Source organism: Bemisia tabaci, unplaced genomic scaffold (genome assembly GCF_918797505.1).
Source record: "Bemisia tabaci unplaced genomic scaffold, PGI_BMITA_v3".
In the NCBI taxonomy this organism is placed as follows: Eukaryota; Metazoa; Arthropoda; class Insecta; order Hemiptera; family Aleyrodidae; genus Bemisia; species Bemisia tabaci.
Genome location: NW_027311751.1, coordinates 149,196 through 161,130, shown reverse-complemented (window position 1 = coordinate 161,130; position 11,935 = coordinate 149,196). Strand labels below are relative to the sequence as shown.

The following is an 11,935-nucleotide window of genomic DNA, read 5'->3' as shown; positions in this document are numbered from 1 at the left end:
AAATTTCACTCGAATAAATTTCATGAAATTTTCCATCTCTGGTGATAACACAACAGACGGCTGAAATGCGCCGAGCCAGGCACATAGATAAAAGATGCAAACAAGCAGCATTAACAGTATCGGTGCATGCATGACCGCTAAACCTGACTTTCCAAAGAGCTTATGCCATATTCTAACAAGGCAATAATGGTCCAAAACCTCAGTGTAAATTTTATCATCTTCATTTAGTTCGTCCAGAAATTACTCGTCAGACGGGTATAACAGGAGACATAGGGTAAAAACCGCAAAAAAAACGAAATTTTCGGTCATTTTTCAAAGTTCGGCGCCTGCCATCATATATCGCGCTTCCTTTTGCCTTTAACAAAAAAGTGTTCTGAAACGATTTTCTAGGAAATTTAACGAGCTGTATTTTTGAAAATAATTACTTTTGTCTTCAGATCAACTTTTGGCGAGTTGCAGACCACAATCCGCATAAAAACGCATTTATCGCTCATTTTTTAAAGTTCGGGGCCTGCCAGCGCGCTTGATTTTGCCTGGAGCAAAAATGAGTAAAGGAACGATTTTTTAACGCTGTATTTTTGAAAATAACTAATTTTGTCGTCAGATTAATTTTTGGCGATTTACAGGCCATAATCCAAAAAAAGGCTAATTTTAGGCCATTTTTGCCAAATTGCAACTTTCCGGTCCGATGGTCCGCATGGTCACCAACTGGTGTTCTCTCTCAAAGAAAGAGGTTGTTCCAAAAACGCCGATTTTGGCCCCCCCCTGGATTTGGCCCAAACTTTGCTCAGATGTTGTACTAAGTGTCCCCGATGCTTGGGCAAAATTTCAGCCCCCTCGGATAATTAGGGGGGAGGGGGCAGGGGGGCAAAGTTGCAATTTTTTTAAAACTTTAAAAATCGATATCTCGCGAACGGTTTGAGTGTAAGTGTTGCGGTTTGCGCTAAAACACGTTAAAAAATATTCTCTACAAGAATATTAATGCTGTTTGCAAGGTTGCGTAATTTATCGCGGTCAAAAATCGATTTTTTCGATTTTGAAGGTTCGACTTTTTTTCGTTTTTCGTCTCTCCTCTCTTTGGAATCGTTGCTACGTGAATGGAAACCTGTTGAGGTGATTCTCCATAAAATTCTGCATCTACCACACTTTGTTTGACCTTGGGGAAACGATTCGTTCGTGAGTTATAGCGATTTTTCTGCGCGTTACCGGTTGCGCGCGGGCGGCATATCGGCGCCGCTCCATCCCGCACGGGCTAGGCAGAGGTTGTTTCACCGCTAGGACCTTATATTCATGCTGTAGGTTGTATTTACCGATATTTTCTCCTCCCCCCACCCTTCCTCTCCAATCCATTTGCGCTCAAAAATGATTTCTTCAAAACGGGGACATCGGCCCCCTCCATAATTTTCCTTTGGTCAAAAATTGACGTAGATTCTCCGGAAAAAGGTGATTTTCCACGTAATCGACCCTAAGGAATCCGATTTTCAGGGTCCCGAGGCCCTCCTAGCCACCCTCGGGGGTAAAAGGGGGAGGCACAATGTCTCCCGACTTTTGGGATCATGACCCCCCCCTTTACCACCCAAGGGGGGCAGGGGGGGTTTCGGGACCGTGAAATTCGGATTCCTTGGGGTCAATTCCCTCTTCAACCCCACGGTCCCCCACTTCGTACTAACTAAACCAACCGAGAAAAAGACCTGTTACGGGTGGTCTGGGATACCCTGTATAACGAAGTATTAAAAAAAATATTTATTGGAGGGGAAGGGTGGGGGGAGGAGAAAATATCGGTAAATACAACCTACAGCATAAATATAAGGTCCTAGCGGTGAAACAACCTCTGCCTAGCCCGTGCGGGATGGAGCGGCGCCGATATGCCGCCCGCGCGCAACTGGTAACGCGCAGAAAAATCGCTATAACTCACGAACGAATCGTTTCCCCAAGGTCAAACAAAGTGTGGTAGATGCAGAATTTTATGGAGAATCACCTCAACAGGTTTCCATTCACGTAGCAACGATTCCAAAGAGAGGAGAGACGAAAAACGAAAAAAAGTCGAACCTTCAAAATCGAAAAAATCGATTTTTGACCGCGATAAATTACGCAACCTTGCAAACAGCATTAATATTCTTGTAGAGAATATTTTTTAACGTGTTTTAGCGCAAACCGCAACACTTACACTCAAACCGTTCGCGAGATATCGATTTTTAAAGTTTTAAAAAAATTGCAACTTTGCCCCCCTGCCCCCTCCCCCCTAATTATCCGAGGGGGCTGAAATTTTGCCCAAGCATCGGGGACACTTAGTACAACATCTGAGCAAAGTTTGGGCCAAATCCAGGGGGGGGCCAAAATCGGCGTTTTTGGAACAACCTCTTTGCCAGTCATAATTTCGCCGAAACATTTCAATCCTCGATTTTAAAAAGCTAGCAGACAACATCTCCTCTTCCATCGATGGGGCAGCCATTAATGCATCTTTGGTTGCTAGTGTCTTGGTACAATTCAAATTTTCTAATTCAAGAGAACTGTCTCCCTCAAGAAGAAGCTAGCGGCCAAGCTTTTTTGGAACAGCTCACTCGAGGCGTTTGAGAATAATCTGGCAGCTAACTTCCATTTTGAGGAGAACGGTTCTCCCAAAATTTTGGTGAGAAAAATGACTAACTTTTCTATGACTTGGATTTTTAACTTCCAAACATCTAGAATTTTGGATTGATCAACAGAATTTTGACCAGCAAAGAGTTGTTGTAAAATTTTCCCCTCCCTCTTTGGATGATGATCCAATAATCTTTCAATTAGGAAACCAAGGATATCCTCGGGCTCAGTTCTCTCAGGGGATTCCCCTTTGACATGAAATTCATCGAATTTTACACATGCGTAAAGCATCCATTAAACAGGAGAGAGCCAAGTTTTCTGTGCAGCAAGGTGTCCACTCATGGGCTTTACCCATGAGCAGAATTTCACACTGATTTTTTCTGAGTTCTCTTCTCAGTGTTGATTGTAGCAGACCCCATGTCTCTTCAGCAGGTTGGTCCTTTCCTCCTAAACTAGATCCATTTGGTCATACGTCCTTATTGAGTTTGTGGCACAAAAAAAATGATTCCTGAAATCGACAGGACTAGGGCTTCTGATGTTTCAGGTATATTCCTGGATTTACATAAGCGAGAGAAATGCCCGAGAATTACTTTTGATACGCCCATAAATTTAAAAATTAGGCATGGACAGAGGAGCAACTTTAACTTTAATTAGACCCAGAAATTATTCGGAGCACCCAAATTAAAGGCATATCCCTTAGGATGTCATCTCGGGAGCAATGATGTCAAAATGTTCAAACCCTTCAGTGGGTTACACATTTGTTGTTCAATTTACTTTTGTTTTTAATTTTATTCTAAGTTGCACACATTTGTTGTTCAATTTACTTTTGTTTTTAATTTTATTTTAAGTTGCACACATTTGTTGTTCAATTTACTTTTGTTTTTAATTTTATTCTAAGTTGCCCCAACGCCCTATTTTGCCGCCAAACTGCTGCTAGACCTAATATATTTTATTTCCATTTGGGTAAATCACATTTATTTTCTGTCTCCTTAACCTTCCATCCAGGAAATCGTCGATAAAATAAAAATTTAAAAATTGGAAAAACAAAATAACTGAATATATTTGAACGATTACAAAGATAAAAGTAAACATAGACCACTACCTATTACCTACAGCAGAATCAAATAAAATTATATAAAACAAATTAAAATGAAATAAAATAAACAAACAAACAAACCAAATTAAAAACATGAATAGGTAAAGAAATATTCGATACAGATCAATGATTTCTTTTAAAAACAAACATGAAGAGGTAAATAGAAAAACTCACCATACATCAATTTAATCTCACTATTGGCAAGGGAAGAAATGTATTAACAATAAAGTATGTACAACTTTGTATTTCCAATTCTTATCACAACAGGACCTTTAGAAAGAGCGATTTTTTTATCCTCCTTTTCACTTCCTATCAAAGCAGGATGAAAATCGAACAATAACTAATAAATAAAAAAGACATAGAGAGTACTTTTGAGAGAATTTTACGTTTGATGCCTTTACTAAACTTGATAACGGTGCAAATAAAAATTTTCATCATATTTTTCTTTACTTTTTTTTAAAATCAAATATATTTTTTCTCAGTTTGAATGTGATTTTACTTAATGTCCTGTATTTATTCGGGTGAAATGTGCACTTCTTTGTCACTTCTGATTGGTCATAAAGTCTGCAACACAATATATGCAAAAGTTAAGGATTTGACTTTTTTCCGTCAGTCAAAGTGCCCAATCACCACCCTCATGTGATGCCATGCTTCTGCAATGTTGGACACACTGCAGTGCAGATACAGGATAACAAGCGTCAGGCTTAACTTATCCCTCCAATTTTCTCCTAGCATAGTTAGATAGCTTCATTTATTTCATGCTCAGTCTTTCCCTGACTTATGTTTTGATTGAGGATTAGGGACAGGGCTGATTTTTTGAGGAAAAGGTATTAATCCGCAATTCAGTTTTGTCACTGTAAATATATTGTATGCTTAAACGGCTCTCGGTAGTACAGTTTTAGACTCAGTGGCTTTAAAGATTTACAGTTTATAAATAATACGAATTTTACATAATGGCACCTCAAAAAAAAAACGCAATATCCTGGAAAGGAAAAATTATCAGTTATTTAAGAAAGTGAAAAAGTCTGTGACAGGAAAATAAGTGGTGATGTTGGCGAAATAAATTCAATTTTTACATGTACGGTTTACAAGTATGCGTGTAGTAGAGACAGGAGAAATTTCAGTGGGACAAAATCAAGGCAGAGGAGTGTTTTTAAATATTAGTAGACAAAGATGCGATGGGCAAAGATTACGACGAGGTTGATTCAAACTATGCTGATTCAGACAGCAATGATTGAGGTAAAACAATTATTCTTCTCTTTTTTTCGTTTCGTCCAATGTTTTTGGTATTTATCATACTTTTTACCAGTACATAAGCGTAGGACACTTCCTTCTCAATTTCACAGGTGCTCATTATGTACACGTGAAATCAGCCTCCGAATTATACATGAGGGGGGAGGACACACTCAGCAAGAGAAAATAGGTATATTTAATTTATTTATTTTTTTACAATCTCTGGCTTTAAAAAGCATTTACTTTTATATTTTTAAGTTGTTTCATTAAATATGAGTATTTTATTTTTGTTTTGAAATTGAAAATGCTATTTTTTATAAACAAAGGAGAAAAAAAAGATTATGACAAGGCAAGATTTAAATAAAATATTCACAGAGTCATCTTCGCTCTAGATCTTACAGTAAAATCCTGATACAAAAAAAAAAAAAAAAAAAAAAAAAAAAAAAAAAAAAAAACTAAACAATATATGGTTTTAAATCTCTAATGAAGCAGTTACACAATGCACCACATGAAGATGTTTCATATAATCAATAAGACAATTTCAACCATTTATTTACGAAAGGATCCCGAGCGCTACGAGATTGAGCATTAAGGTTGTGACAGATTATTATTGCCTGGGTATAGAGGCATTAGCAACAGACAAAGCAACATACACAAAAACCATGTTTTAAGACAGTAAATGACCATTTGAAGTCTTTATTTTTTTACACACGGGCCCAAGCCACAAAGTTGTCCTTTGTTGGGCTTTGAGTGGGAAGATAGGATACAAGTATCAAGAAATGTCAGTGGCAACTCAAATATAGACGAGTGGGGGCATCCTGCATTTCGCATCCGTCAATTACAAGACCAACTTCAACATTTGAATAAATCAGAGTTGCCACCAAATTAAGATAATGAAATGAGTCAGTTCAGCTCGGAAGGGATTTGCCTGCAAATAGTCGAATCTTTCAGTTTTCAGTGCGAGAAGATCGATGCACACGTTGAAATTTCACGAAAAATTGTCTCCGCGGAGATATAGCGCTCCCTTTTTAGGGGTCCTCGGAAACATGTTTGAATCGACCGCCGTGAATCTTCGAATCTACGCGTCATAGACGGGGAGGTGGCGGCGACGAAGCCAACCTCCTTACTACCGCCACGCGGTATATATCTGGAATGCTTAGAAACAACCGCGAGCTTTGAAAGTTTAATAATAAAAGCTATAACTTGATCCCAGTTTCTCTTATGGGATATCTGTAAGTGCGGAGGAGATAGCTATCGCTGGGAGAGAGATATCTGCAACTGCTGAGAGCGATCACTCGCGATTGGTTGCATCATGGTCATCGAATTTAACCCTACTTTTTTCTGGGATCAAGTTTCAGAAATTACTTTTCACGTATTTTTCAGAGTCAATAGAAAGAAGAATGTTATAGCTAGAACTTATGACTCTTCGATTTTAACAGAAATTCCTTTCTTTCATAAAAGCTCAAGGACTCATGTGGGGCTGTACGGACTCTAATAGCGTGGACCAAAAAATCAAAACACAACGGTGGCGCTCCCTGCGTGGAAAAATGTCTTACTACGCACCGCTGTAGATTCATCTTGAGGACAATGGGTATAAATCTCAAACAAAGTAACCTACATAACCTCCAATCGACCAACAAAAACACACCGCCGACGCGACGCCGCCGTGTATTCTTCCACTACGCATTCCGCCGCCATATTGATCGTGACGTGTATAATCGAAACCTACGAGCCGTTCAAACGCCGTTTTAGGCCACTCTAATTTTGGCATTTTCAAATAAATTTTTCTCCAGTTTGCAGTCATCAAAAAAATTAGGAAAAAAACTGTAAGCTTCGGTTACTTACTACTTTCGTATGACATAATAAAAAAAAATGACTTGACTGACTCATTTTCCCTGACATTTCCCTGATTTTCCTGACACATTTGCGTGAAATTCCCAAAAAATTGAGGATATGTAAGATGGTTAAAAAGACATAATTCGAAATAGTATTCACACAAAATTTGCTGTTCCAAATGTCAAATCCATTCTAGAAAGAAAATAAAGGTGCATTGAAATTTTTCCCTGACACTTTCATCATTTTCCCTATATTTTCCAGGTTTTTTTCTGACTTTTTGAAATTCCCTGACATTCCCTGCTTTTCCCTGACTGTGGCAACCCTGATAAATGTGTCAGAAATTCTTCTTTTTACACCCTCTTTCTTGAAACACAAGCTAAATAAGTTTGATTAGCAGATACGTGAGGAATTAAAATTTATCATTGTATCCTCTTCATATTTATGCATAAGGTAAAAAGGCGTAAAGATAACATCCAAGGCAACCAGAGATTCTCTTAATCAAGTAAAATTATTTTTAATTGTCGATTAATCTTGAAGGCTTTTAGTGACGGACAGTGTAAAATTAGCAGTTCATACGCTATGGCTGAATATTTCCTATTTTGATTTGAAAAGATAAAAAAACTGACTTAGACAGCAGTAAAAATAAAAAATTGCTTGCTATGTTCAGAGATGGTCCGTGCATCTAATCGTATTCTCTTGTTTGATCCTTGAAACTGCAAATATACATTAAAAAAATGAAATCAAACCTAATTTGTTCTTTCTTATGGACATTAATTTTGATGAACTTGAAAATTTACAACATTTCAAAAGAAACACTCTTCATTATTATTTTTGAATTCTTAATAATGCGTTTTTGCCCATTCGTTAATAAATAGTTTATTTATGACCTATCCCATAATCAATAAAATATTCATCATCCCTCACCGAAATAAAAATTATCAATAACTGCTAAGTCAAAAAACCTTTTGAGGTCCCTAAATTCTTTTAATATAGTGCAGGGTCAAGATTTCCTCTTTGATCTAAATTCAATACCCAATCATTTGCATTATCGCAAGGATCAAAATTTTAACGCCAAGTATGAAATCTGTTTAATTGGGTCCTCAAAGTTTTGAAACTTCTTAATCCTCGTGTAATTTTTTGAGGAATATTGCTGATCATTATAATTGCATTCAGGGCAAAGAGTCCTTAAAGGGTCAGAAAAAAGAGTATCAAGAGAAGAGCACTGAGCAGGGTCTAAAACTCCAAGGATACCATCTTTTGGAAATGATAAAAAAAAAAGCAGCAGAGACTTTGCAGCATCAAATTCAAACTACTTCCATTGGAGCAGTTGGCCTTCATAAAGTAATGTAGTAACGCTAATAAAATCCCTTTTTTATGAAAGGAATTGATGCCTTGTTTGAGTTTTTACAAAAAACAAAAAAAATAGTATTGATATGAAAATTAATATGTTCACTAAAAAAATGTTTTTCGAAATAGTTCCTGCCAGGCCAGAAAAGCACGGAAAAAACAGCGGAATTGGAACACTTCAAAAAAAGGTTTCTACCCATTATCGTAACGATCGCGCTTCCTAACGATATGTGCATGACTACTTCTTTACAATTATTTGGATTGCATTTTGCAATAAGGAACCACTATCACTGGCTCTTCCATAAAAGCACCTTTCTGCATAGGGAATTCAATGGCTCATACGCTGTTTCTAAAATGAGCTAGAAATAGTGGTTCCTCATTGCAAAATGTAGTCTATTTCTTCAAGAACCTGTTGACAGTGCTTTAATTGCACAGCGACATGCTGTTCAAAATGCCGGTCACTGTGACAGTTTTGGTAGTGAACATGTTGACAGGGGCAAAAACTAAATTCCAAAGGTCATTATTGAATTTTCCTAACCTGAGAACTGATTAAATACATTATGATGCTCAGAATATTCATTAAAATGATATTATGAAATCAGAATCAATTAATTAAAAGGAAAGTGGAAAGATTTAGAATTGCATGCAATTTAACAGTAAGAGTTTTTTGAAAATTTCTTAAGCTGGACACTAGATAGAAGCACTTAAAATAGATGATGTTTCGAAACAGCATTAGTGACTTTGAGATTAACCACCGCTTGTCTTTGGTCTAAGTTTGAAACCTGCAATGCTAAAAAAATGGCAAGACTCTCATTTAAAGTTAAAATAAAATCATAAAGATAAAATCAATAAGTTTCGACTTTATATAAGAGAGATTCACCCATCAATTTTTATTGATGAATTTTCGTGAGATTTTCTTGGAAGCTTGAAAGAGTTTGGCAAGATTAAAAAAGAACATGCCTGAAGCTACGAATAATCATACACACAGCCAAAATGTTTTCTACAGTCGATTTAGAATTCAATTCAGCATTTAAAGGGGTGAATACATTTATTTATTATAAACTAATTTTTAGGTTTAAGGTGAATAGAAAAAAAAAAAAAAATTTAGTCGGAAAATGCTGAAAATAAAGACTCCTAGGAGAGTAAAAAAGTTATGATTCAATCACTGGGAGAAGAGCTAAACGAAGGAAACAGTAGCAAAGGCACTCAAATACTAATAAGTTATACATAAACAGAGGAATATTAGAGTGGGCACATGGTAAGACCTCTGCCAGATCTACAAGGTGTCTGTGAAGTCCCCTCCCCCTCTTCTAACTATAAACCTAGTTGAGCTAAAGGTTTGAAACGTGGGGGATGTTACTAGGTCGAAGGGAGCTACTTTTTGGCCCCCCAAAAGAGGCTGTCCCATTTTCCATAGGAAATGGCCGCAAGAGATTTTCCATCCATACTTTCAGGAATCATAACGGATCATTGGAGAGGCCTAAATCCGGTGTACTTTTCCGTCTAGCCCTCCAAGGGGGGAGGGGGGAGGGGGTCAAAGGTCAAACGCACAGACCGCCATAACTTTTGAACGAAGCAACGGATCAACTTGATCTTGGGCTCAAATAAAAGCTCTTGACAAGACCTGTACATTAAAGTCTGTTATTGGTAATTTTTAAATGTGAAAAAAATCATTGTTTGATTTTTTATTTTGGGTTTTTCTGTAAATGGGAACGCATGAATCCTTACAAAAATCAATTTAAATGAAAGCCCTTGCTTCAAGCTTTAAAATGAGCTATCGTTGAACCTGGGGAAATGAATGGTTCAAAAGTTATGACCGTTCAAAGTTGGCGCGGCGCGCTATTTTCGAAGCGCGCGGAGTGTATACTCGCGTGCCACCCCTCCCTACCTTTTCCCCTGGTGCCCACTTCAGCTGACAACGGATACAGAAAAGTCCAAAGCTTCTTCCACCTAGAGAGTGACCAATCATTGGTGCAAAATTACTTTCATTTCTAACGAAAATGGGAAATAAAAATAAATTAAATGCTAATAAACGACAAGAAGCTGGCATACATTATTTTTCCGCCCCCCCCCCCGCACGATTTCATATTTAAAAGCCAAATCAAGCCTCTTTTACTGCAAAATACACTCAAAAGCTGTCGATAATATTCGTAGGCTCTAGTACGCAACTAGCCGGCCAGCACTTGAAACTCGCATTTACTACTGAATATTTATCCCTCACCTCTCTCCGATCAAGCCAAATCAAGCCTCTTATCATCGCGGTATCTGATTATTCCCGTGCAGGTAAGTCTTGATGAGAGGGGAATAGGTTAGAGAGAGGTAAGGGATAAATATTCAGTAGTAAATGCGAGTTTCAAGTGCTGGCCGGCTAGTTGCGTACTAGAGCCTACAAATATTATCGACAGCTTTTGAGTGTATTTTGCAGTAAAAGAGGCTTGATTTGGCTTTTAAATATGAAATCATGCGGAGGGGGGGGGGGCGGAAAAATAATGTAGGCCAGCGTCTTGTCGTTTATTAGCATTTAATTTATTTTTATTTCCCATTTTCGTTAGAAATTAAAGTAATTTTGCACCAATGATTGGTCATTCTTTAGGTGGAAGAAGCTTTGGACCTTTCTGTATCCGTTATCAGCTGAAATGGGCACCTGGGGAAAAGGTAGGGAGGGATGGCACGCGAGTATACACTCCGCGCGCTTCGAAAATAGCGCGCCAACTGTGAACGGTCATAATTTTTAAACCATTCATTTCCCCAGGTTCAACGATAGCTCATTTTAAAGCTTGAAGCAAGGGCTTTCATTTAAATTGATTTTTGTAAGGATTCATGCGTTCCCATTTACAGAAAAACCCAAAATAAAAAATCAAACAATGATTTTTTTCACATTTAAAAATTACCAAAAACAGACTTTAAAGTCTGTTTTTGTCCATTAATTAATGTACAGGTCTTGTCAAGAGCTCTTATTTGAGCCCAAGATCAAGTTGATCCGTTGCTTCGTTCAAAAGTTATGGCGGTCTGTGCGTTTGACCTTTGACCCCCTCCCCCCTCCCCCCTTGGAGGGCTAGACGGAAAAGTACACCGGATTTAGGCCTCTCCAATGATCCGTTATGATTCCTGAAAGTATGGATGGAAAATCTCTTGCGGCCATTTCCTATGGAAAATGGGACAGCCTCTTTAACAGACCCCAACTTTTTTTCCAAATCGGCCACCTTTGGGATATCTCGTTCGAAAGAGCACAAAAAAAAAAAAATATTCGCGCAAACCCGAAGTCGTCATCTTAAAACAAGATGGCGGCCGCTTTAAAGTTCGAAACAGCCGAAATTGGCAACTCGGTTTTTTGCCGGATAGATTTGCCTGAAACTTGGTATCTGTAGGTATTTTGACACGAGAAAAACTAATTTGACATTAGATTAGTGAGAAAAATCCGAATTTTTTAAAAGGGTCGAAAACTGGCAGCTTCGGTTTTTTGCGGATGGATTTGTCTGAAACATAGTATCTGATGGAATTCTGGCTTGAAAAGAAGAATCTGTCGTTTGATTCGGATGAAAACCGAGGTCGTCAATTTTCGGCCATTTTAAAATTTACCTGGTCGCCATTTAGACAAATTCGGGTTTTCTTCACGAATCTAATGTCAAATTCGTTGTCAAATCTCGTGTCGAAATACCTCCAGACTCCTTATATCAGGCAAATATATCGGAAAAATATCGAGATGCCAATTTCGGCTATTTCGAACTTTAACCAGCCGCAATTTGGAAACTTTTTAGGATGATAACTTTTGGTTTGCGCAAAAAATTTCTTTTTATAAGTTCTTTCGAACGAGATATCATGGAGGGGTCTTCTTTTGATTTGAAA

At 37.8% G+C, this 11,935-nt stretch overlaps 1 protein-coding gene across 1 annotated transcript in view; it reads right to left on the bottom strand.

Annotated features, from left to right (window-relative positions):
• Positions 1-3,612: 3,612 nt before the first annotated feature.
• Positions 3,613-11,935, bottom strand: part of LOC109039912 (ATP binding cassette subfamily D member Pmp70) — a 135,093-nt gene continuing 126,770 nt past the window's right edge. Inside the window, exon 18 of the transcript XR_002009771.2 lies at positions 3,613-8,879. The gene's annotated coding sequence lies outside the window, so the exon portion shown is untranslated. The remainder of the gene's footprint in view (positions 8,880-11,935) is intronic.